Raw genomic sequence first — 10,445 nt, 5'->3', positions numbered from 1 at the left:
ACTTTTGTACTTTTACTTCAGTAAGTTTTGAATGCAGGACTTTTGCTTGTAGTAGAGTAATTTCAAAGTGTGGTATTAGTACTTTTAATTACGTAAGGGACCTGAATACTTCTCCACCACTGCATATATCTGAGAGTCCCTGCTGGCCTTTAGAAAGAATGCAGGTTTAAGGCACTTTTCAGGTCTGGAGGTTTCTGCTTGTTTCTCCCTGTTTTGTATTCTTTGTGTTAAGCTAAGCTAAGTGGCTGATGACTCCAGAGGTATTGATCTTCTCATCTGGTGCCAGACAATGGTATGAATAAGGGTAGTTCCTAAAATGTCAAACTATTTCTTTGAGAAGTAGAATTAACTTTGCTTGACATTCATTAACCTCAGTCTGAAACTTTGAAAAGCTATTACACCTATAAGACAGTAAAAAGGTTATATTTGGGCAGAATATACGCCTGTTTACATTTTTCCTACATGGAGGATTATATTTATTTTAACTATTCAGGAGCATAGACTGTATGTGAGACTCAGTCCATCAAATATTGAACGTAAATACTCAGATCTAAACAGTAAAAGCCATGAATAAGTAAAATGCAAGTTTTTAACATGATGCTTACAGGGCACAGCTGTGTACACGACATATTTTCACTGCTTTAGCTATGGATCATTTCTTTCTAAAATATTAATTCACATACATTCTTTCACTACATGTATTGTTAATTCGAGCTTTGAGTCCTGGGCTGCAGTTCCATCAATCCACCACAAGGTGGTAGTGTTCCTCGACAATTAATACTGTCTGTGTGTCCTCTCACTCAGTCCCAATGCTGTTTTATTACCCTTATTATTTTCATTATATTATATTATATATAGGGATGAAAACGGGTCTGTAAAAATGACAGTAGGTGGTTATTGTTGACATTTTATTTTTTAAATGTATTATTACTATTTTTCTTTTTTGTGTGTTGTTGTTTGTTTGTTCATTGTTGTCTCATTATGACTACATGGGTGTATGTGTACTTATGTGTTTGTAAGTTAATAACAAGTCATGTATGTTAATAATGGTAATAACAAGTTTATAAACTACATTTCTATGTGCTATACATACATGTATAAAAATGTTATTGTTATATACTGAATATAGTAAATTAACATAGGGAGAACGGTGGGATTTAATAAGCAATGGCTTCTTCCCACTCTTTTTGAACACAAATAAGTGTTGAGTCTTGTTGTTGTTTCATTTTGTGTTGTTGTCTTGTATTTATTGTTGTTCGTTTGTTTTTAAATGTTCATCTTTTATTTTGTGTTCAAATAAATTCTCAATAAATTACTTAAAATCTGCTTGTTTTAAATGGTAAAATTCTAATTACTGACCAGTAATTTGGTAACAGCAGAGAATTCTAACTCAATATGTATATATTATTTATACTGTACATGTATGTGTATGTAGCATTTTTAAAATGGTATCAGTTTTAATAAATGTAAGGCCAAATGTAGTTATTCTTGATATCAACATCATTTACTAATTTAAAGTTAAAACATTTTTAAATTATATTTCAAAACAATCTGCACGGCAAGTTTATTTCTATAGCACCTTTCAACAACAAGGCAATTCAACATGCTTTAAAACATTAAAAGCATTAGAAAGAGAGATATATAAAATTACATTCAAATATGACATTTTAAGACTAAAAATTAGCAGATAAAACATTTAAGAAAAAGTATAAAAGTACATTCAAATATAAAATCGAAAGCAAGCTGATAAAAAACTATTTAAAAAAATATATTGAATATAAAAGGAATAGAAGTTACAGTGCAGTATTACTGAAAGGCAGTGGCAAAGAGAAAAGTCTTCAGTCTTGATTTAAAACAGTTGAGAGTTGCAGCAGACCTGCAGTTTTCTGGGAGTTTGTTCCAGATATATGGAGCACAAACAAGAATTCTTCTTTATACTGTCTATTTTTATTTTTATTTCAGTTTTGTAGTTGTGTGAATACGGAGTGTGTGGTCATAGTGTTTTTAGAGAGCCAGGTGCTTTTCCACCACTTTGTGTTGGCATAAAAGTGTTAAACATATTGTGGACACCTCATGAGAATTTTCAGTTTTGTGCTGCTGTCTGAGATCTAAACAATATCTTCAATTACACCGAATTATAAAGAAGTGATGTGTATGTTTGTGGACTTCATGTTTCATGTTGTTATCAGTTGGTTAAAATTTTTACCCTATAGTGTTTTGCTCTCAACGTCCTCCAGACCATACGACCACACATGTTGTTTTATACTCACAAATACCCACAGGAGCATTTCCAAAGTACACTATGAAAAGTATTCACCCCCCTTGGATGTTTCACACTTTTGTTGCTTTTACACATGAAATCATGGTCAATATAATTTGGCCTTTTAAAAATAATTTGCAAAAAAACCCTCTTTGATATCAAAGTGAAAACAGATTTTTACAAAATAGTAAAAATTAATGAAAAATCTATAAGGTAAAATAAATAATTGCATAAGTATTCATCCCCTTTAAAGTAACTGAACTAATTGAACAGAGTTCCAGTTGATGCAGCAGTGTCTCAGTTAGTGAGATGGAGATCACCTGAGTGCAGTTGATGTGTGTCAAGTGATCGTAGTATAAATCGTATCTGTGTCTGGGAGGTCCAGTCTCTGGTTCATCACTATTCCTGCTACTTTTGTAAGGCACTGTAAGTTCCCTACCATCCTTATAATGTGGTATAACCAGTGGTGGAAAAGTATTCAGATCTCTTACTTAAGTAAAAGTATTAATACCACACTGTGAAATCACTCCACTACGAGTAAAAGTACAGAGGTATTAGCATCAAAATGTACTTTAAGTATCAAATGTAAAAGTACTCATTATGCAGAATGGCCCCACTAAGATTGTTTTATATATTCCAAATATATCATTGGATTATTGTTAGTGATGCATCTATACAAGCATCATTTGAGTTTTTTCAAGGTAGGGCTCATTGTAACTACTTAATATACTTTGATGTGGTTTAACTTATAAACATGCTCATGTCATTTTAAATTGATCAGGTTCCTCATGTTAAATTTTGACCTGAAAAGTAACAAAAGCTGGCAGCTAAATGTAGTGGAGTGAAAAGTCCAATATTTGGCTCAAAATGTAGTGGAGTAGAAGCAAAAAAAGTTACATAAAATGGAAATACTCAAGTAAAGTACAAGTACCTCAAAATTATACTGAAGTACAGTACTTGAGTTATATTCTACCACTTGGTATAACTGATCATTTCACAACATAGAAGGTCACAGTTTATGCAACAAAACTACTATATTCACAAATATTGGTAATTTTAAGCTACGGTAGAAGCTGCACATGGGGTTGTTTTCTGAAGGATGACCGTCTCTTCACTCTAATTGTGTAAATGAGAAATTTAAATGTTATATATTTTCTGCTGCTCACTTTAAGCTGTGGTATTCTGCAGGTTAGACTCAGCTGATCTCAGTGGATGTTGGGTGGTTGTTTGTTTTATTCATATTCAAGAAATATAGACATGAAGAAGTGGAGAAAGGGTCACTTGGGTTATCACTGATACGCTTTTTAATCTCCTTTTGTTTTTGTTATCGGCATGACGACACAAGCCTGAAGTATTACAGTAATGTCAAGGGCATTAGTTCACGCTCAACAAAGAGCACCTAAATCAAGGCAAAAAGATATCAACAGAGCTCCCCAGCTGACAGGAAGCCATCCCTGTAAACACTTGAGTTTGCTTCATGACTAACAGAACATTTCATACCCTGAACACAATAGAGCTGTTCCCTCACTACCTGACCCAGTGCAGGGTGTGATCTGTGACACCCAGAGGCCGCTCCAAAAAGCTGAATGTTCTGTCAGAGCTGTGTAAGAGCAGGTACAGTAGCTGGCTGGTGTGTGGGAGTGGTACGGCTATGAGCTGCTGCCAAATTAGGCTGTTTCACTCCCACACAGGCAGCTCCTGGATAAAGCAATAAACTGTATTTGCCTGGGTTGGATACATTTGGTTTGGATAAACAGTTTTTGGGAGAAAAAAATGACATACAGATCCATCTATAACCTCTCTTAATTGTGCAATTAAAATGTTTGATGATATGAAGTTGATACAATCACACTGATGACGCTCAACATGTTCAGGATTTATATATTTTGTTATCTTTCCTAATATTAAAGGTGAAGGATTGGTGTCCATATCCAATGGCTGACTCTGTCTACATTGTATAAAATGTTCCTAAAGTTTTTTTATTTTATTTTTGTTTTAATCATCATTACTTTTTATATTTCTAGTTGTGTATTTATATTGTAAATTGTTAATACTTTATTGTATTTTTTACTTATTTTTACTCTTATATTTCTAGTTTATACTGCTGTTTATTTTTTGTTTTGTTTTTTTTGCTATCCACTTTGCTGCTGTAACTTTTGAAATTTCCCCCTTTTGGGACTAAAAAAAGGACATTTTTATCTTTTAACATCTCAAGGTTTCTGGGTAATTTTTAAGATTCTCTTTCATAAAATATCCTTTATTTTGAAATACATCTCTCTGTAGGCATCAACTTGTGGACATGCGTACTTATAGAAGTCTAAATAAATCAAACTAAGAGTATTTTAAACTCAAATTGTTGCAGACCTGGGCCTTCTTCCATGTAGAAGGTTCAACAAACTCTGAGTCTGTCCCTGAACTCTGAGCTGATTTACCTTCAGATGGGAAACTTAAAGTTTGTTGAAGAAAACCTACTCATCAGCAGGTTAGGTTCTCAGAGTCAGTTACCGTGGCAACTCAAAACCCAGAGTTTCCCTCATTTCAGGGTTAACATACTCAGAGTTTCCAGAAAACCCGCTTTCTGGAACAGGCCCCTGTAGTCTTGGCTTTCATTAGATTTTCAAAAATAGTATTTTTATCTTATGTTTGTATTGTATTTGGTATGTATTTTCAGAGCGGTGTGTATTTATTAGGGATGGGCGTTTGGAAGAAACCTGCCAACTTGAGCATCTATAACGTTAACAATCAATTAATCGATTAATCGCTATGTTTTTATACATACTCCAGAATGTATAAAAACATGCATACTGGGCAAAATAAAAGATATACATCCGGTACTATGCAAAAGCTTGCTTTGATAACGGACACTTGAAAGGACAAAAAGAGATTTCCTGTTGATCTTAAAACTAACTCAAGTGAGATTGAACTGTAACATCAAGGAGTTCAATTTTTTTAATGTTTTAGGCCCCGAAGAGGCATGAGGTTAGTTTTCACAGTAATCTTGCATATTTAAGTATTTCTTTGTGTGTTTAAATACGTTTTGGATAAAAATTAAACCTAGTAATTCATGCTAGCAAGGTTTGATATACAGTAAGTTAGTTTTGGTTCAGTGTTTCAGTTCAGTGAGTAATGATATGCAGTCAGAGATAAAATTAAGATAAAAAATACACAGATCGATTTAAAATTCCACATTATCGACCAAAGTCTTAACGACAATTAATCAATCAATGATTAATTATTTCCGTCCCTTAATGTAAAGGCCCATTCATGGAGGTGTGAGGTCTGTGACTATCAACAGTAGCACACAGTCACTGAAACTACATGTTGGTACAAGAGGTAATTTTTTAGGTCTTTGATCAGCACAAGCAAAGCTTCATTTAACCCTTTAATATGGCACTCATTGAAACCCTAGAGAATATTGGAGGACATTACATACAGCCAGAATGTGGACTGTGGAATGTGTAAAAAAAAAAATAAAAAAAAACATATGGACCCGGAGGAGGGGGGTAATATTTTAAGAAAAAAGTTTACAAAATTAAAGTGGTGAATCTGCAAGAGAAAAAAGTTGCAGATTTATGAGATTTAAAGTGGTGAATCTGCAAGAAAAAAGTTGATTTTTTTCTCCACTTTTTTCTCATAAATCTGCAACTTTTTTTCTTGCAGATTTGACACTTTAATCTAGTAAATTTGCAACTTTTTTTCCCCGTTTGTGTTTTGATTTTTATTCATACTTGGCCCTAATATGGCGTCATAGTCAAGTTCTCCTCGCACAAGTCACTGAAGAATAACTCAGTTTGTACGACTGTTTATTGCAGATTTTTTTTCTAAATTTTTCATTTTTACATTGGAGGTCAGGGTCAATAAAGTTAATATTATTATATTATTATCATACTGATTGGTCAGATGTCACGGTGTCACCATCTGTGACGTAGCCTGATCTTTGCTGATTAGCTGGAAGAAATCCATGTGGTTCTACGAGCTCACAGAGAGACATGGGGATCCACTGAAGTTACCAAATATAGTTCTTCGCCCGATAAAGGGTTAACTTTCATGTAAGATTGATCATCATATATTTATAGGCAAATATCACAAAACATCTGCACATTCCACCAAGTTTGTCTGCATGGCTAAATTCCACATAAGTACATATGTATTTTTTTAATTTAAACTGAGCCTTTGAAACAATTTTCAGAGTAACAAAGCATTTGACTGTTGCGGCTCCATGTGGTCGAGGCTCACACATTGTTAGAAAAGTGCAGCAGAGCACAGTTGGTGTGAAGAATTATAGCGCTGCCCTGCTTTGCACAGGAAATACTTATATCCTTTCTATACTGGATATATCCGTTTCAGACATGCACACGTTAAACCTTTGACCAGACTCCTACTTGTTTTGTTTTAAGTAGCTCAAAGTGTCAGACACGCAATGAATGTTTATTTATTTAAGGACTGATTAGACTGAAGCAGAGAGTTTCTTTAGGATATAAAAGCTGCACATCTGAGTTTTTGCTTATTTATTTAGGCCATCATGTAATATAAGGATTTATTATTTTCTCAATGATTCACATTTTAGAGGAGCTAAAGGTGAAAACTGACCAAACTCGGCATGCACATCAGAACTGCACACTGACAAACTGGATCAATTTAGCACTTCAGAGTTGAAGCCCCTGCCTTCATAATTACATAATTAAATAAAATTGGCCTTTAAAGCTCATTATAAATAAATGACAACTGTATTTCTGTTCCTATCTGCCAGTTTATGGTCAAACCTTTTCAGTTTACTCTTATTGTTATGTCAACTCAGTGGTGGAATGTAACTAAGTACATTTACTCAAGTACTAAAGTACAACTTTGAGGTACTTGTACTTTACTTGAGTATTTCCACATATGTATCTTTATACTTCTACTCCACTACATTTTGAGGTAAACATTGTACTTTTTACTCCACGACATTTAGCTGACAAGTTTAGTTGCTTTTCAGGTCAAGATTTAACATGAAAAACATGATCAAATTAAAATTATTTTGCATTTATAAGTTAAACCACATACAAGTATTTTAAGTAGTTAAAATGAGCTCTACCTTGAGAAAATTAAAATGCTGCTTACATAAATGCATCATCAATAATAATAATAATAATAATAATAATAATAATAATACAATAATGTATTTGGAATATATTTAACAATCTCATTGGGTCCATTCTGCATAATGAGTACTTTTACTTTTGATACTTTAAGTACATTTTGATGCTGATACTTTTTAATCTTTACTGAAGTCAGATCTGAGTGCCGGACTTTTATATGCATGAGAAGTTTAAAAAAAAAAATGTATTTTACATTACAGAACTAACATGAATTACCATTCAAACAATAGTAACAAGGCAGTGAAAGCTCAAGGTAGTGCACAGAACATTGACCCTCCTGTTGTATTGCGGGTCAAATTGACCGATTTCAAAGTTTAAAAATCAAAAAAATAATAACAGTTAAAAGTATTTAAAAAAATGAAGAAAAGTGAATATAATTTGAAAAAAAATCAATGTCATGTAAAACCATTGTATTTTATATGTAGGTCTTTCCCATGTACATTAAAAAAAAGTTTTAACATGCACTTTTTATGAAAAACGAGTGAATTGTCCTCATTGATCTGTGAGAGGTAAAGAACACCATAACACTAAATATCGATTGAGATGGTTAGTAATGGAGTTATTAATGAAATATAAACAATGTATTTTGGAATCTTTTAGTTTGACACTTTGGGATAATTAAACAAGCCCCGGGTCAAACTGACCCACGAACAAGAGGGTTTAAAAAACAAACATAAAAAGGTAAAGAAGTACCAAAAAGACCAAATTTAAACAACATTTAGTTAAAGAAACAAATAAAATTGGTCACATTTTGAATTTGAGCTAAAGATCTAATTTCCAGTTTAAAAAAAGATTAAGGTCAAACTAAAAAAGTCGAAAGGTCACAGAAAAGATCGCATGAGAACTCTGACTGATAGGATCATGAGTGAGGCGTATGAATTATGCAACGCGCCTCTCTTACTCATCTGAGACTCAGCCTGGCTGGCAACATCCCATCAATGGATCCATAATGTAAATACATCTTAAAAAAGGAACCTTCTGTATACCCGGTGTTTAGAAGTGACGGTAAAAACAATCTACTTCAACCTCAATTAAATCAACACTGACTGTTTATTTCTCGTATTTGTCTCCGATATCCTGCGTTTCTTGGCGCCTTTTATCTACAATCTTGTCCAAAGGGTTGCTGCAGCTTTGGCCATCAACAGTTCCTCTATGAAATACTGCTTCCTGTCAAGATGAGGCTTGGCACGTCAACAATGCCTGGCAGGAAAAAGTTGTGACTGTTACTGTCAGGCTCCTCTATTTCATTTTACATTGGTTTGTCCCTCTTTGTGTGTCTGTGTGTGTGTGTCCTGTGAGACAGAGGGCAGCTTACGCACGTCATCGTGTTGGACTGAGACTAGCAGCATCAAAGAGCCACTGGACGACAACGTCAGAAGAACAACATGAGCCATTGTCCTCCCGGGCTGCTGTGCACCGGAAAACGCTGTTCATGATCCCATAAAGTGTGGAGCAGTGAGTCCGGTGAGGGCTTTATGGCCTGACAGTTTTCACAGAAAACAGAAAGGTGTTGTCAGTGTAAATATCACCTCATCAATAACACCCAGCTGAGACTTTTCGCTAATGCTTTATAATAAGGTCCTTAATAACCATTAATTAACAAGTAATAAGGCATTGGTCTCGCTTTAGATCCGGTAGCTGCAAAAAGCATCGTTAACTTGTAGTTAACTTATAATACATGAGCAACAAAGTATATTTTAATATCAATAAGCAAACAAAATAAGATTAATAAAGGCATGGCAAAGACATAGTGGATGGGTTATTGGTGTTTGTAATGCTATTATGAACAATTATAAGATACTCATGAGGCTTTTATTAATGTTCTTAAGCATTTGCAAACTGTTAACAAGTTTCTTATAAGTGCTTATAAATCTCTTATAGCCTGCTATGCTTATATAGGCTTGTAAACACACAATGTTAATAAGCATCTTCTAAGGACTTACAAGGGCCTTATTACTTGTTAATTAATGGTTATTACAAGGACCTTAATATAAAGTGTTACCGACTTTTCTTTTTTACATACTGCATTTTTGCATTAACCCTCCTGTTATGTTGTGGGTCAAATTGACCCATATCATAGTTTTAAAATCTTTTTTTAGAAATAGTTAAAAAGTACTTTTTCATTAAAATAAAAAAAAAATAAAAATGTAAAATAAAATTTTAAAAAATCAGTGTCATGTAAAACCATTGTATTTTATATGTAGGTCTTTCCAATGTACATTTAAAAAAAGTTTTAACATGCATTTTTAGTTTCTGATACTTTTGGATAATTTAACATGCCCCAGGTCAAACTGACCCATGAACATTATTGCTGTTCCTTAAAAAAATAACGAACATAACAGGAAGGTTTAAAGCTTCACACTAATTTGCTCAACTTTAAATGTGAATAAAATAAGATTTTATACTGATTCCAAACATCTAAAACATTCTTTTTTGGTGGGATTTTTCTATTCTCTTTTTTTTATATTTTGAACAAAATGTTTAGTCCCACTTATGGCCATTTGAATTATATACAGCTAGTTTGTCAGAAATTATGTGCACCTCCCTAAGGGATGGCATTTATTTAAAAAATATCTTAAAATAAACAGACGTTGGTTTTGGCCACCTGATCACGTGGGTCGTCAAAACTAATTTATTACAGGAACCCATCGGTTTAAAAACATGCCAGTTTTGCTGTTATTTTTCCCATTGAGAACACTTTCATTAACCCTGGCATTGATGTAGGATCGGTGCCAGAAGTTAGAGCCAAGATAAAGATAATCTATTTTTTTCCCCCGCTACCAGTGCTTTCTGTACCCTCCTAAAAATGTGTGTCAGACTGTAACTTGGTACATTTACTCAAATACTGTACTAAAGTACAATTTTGAGGTACTTGTAATTTACTTGAGTATTTACATTTTATACTCCACTACATTTTGACACAGACATTGTACTTTTTACTCCACTACGTTTAGCTGCCAGCTTTAGTTACTTACAGGTCGAGATTTAACATAAAAAACATGTCACACTTGTGACATGCTTTTTGGATCGCTCTTTTCTTTTATAAT

Source organism: Centropristis striata, chromosome 11 (genome assembly GCF_030273125.1).
Source record: "Centropristis striata isolate RG_2023a ecotype Rhode Island chromosome 11, C.striata_1.0, whole genome shotgun sequence".
NCBI lineage: Eukaryota > Metazoa > Chordata > Actinopteri > Perciformes > Serranidae > Centropristis > Centropristis striata.
This window is presented reverse-complemented; position numbering follows the sequence as displayed.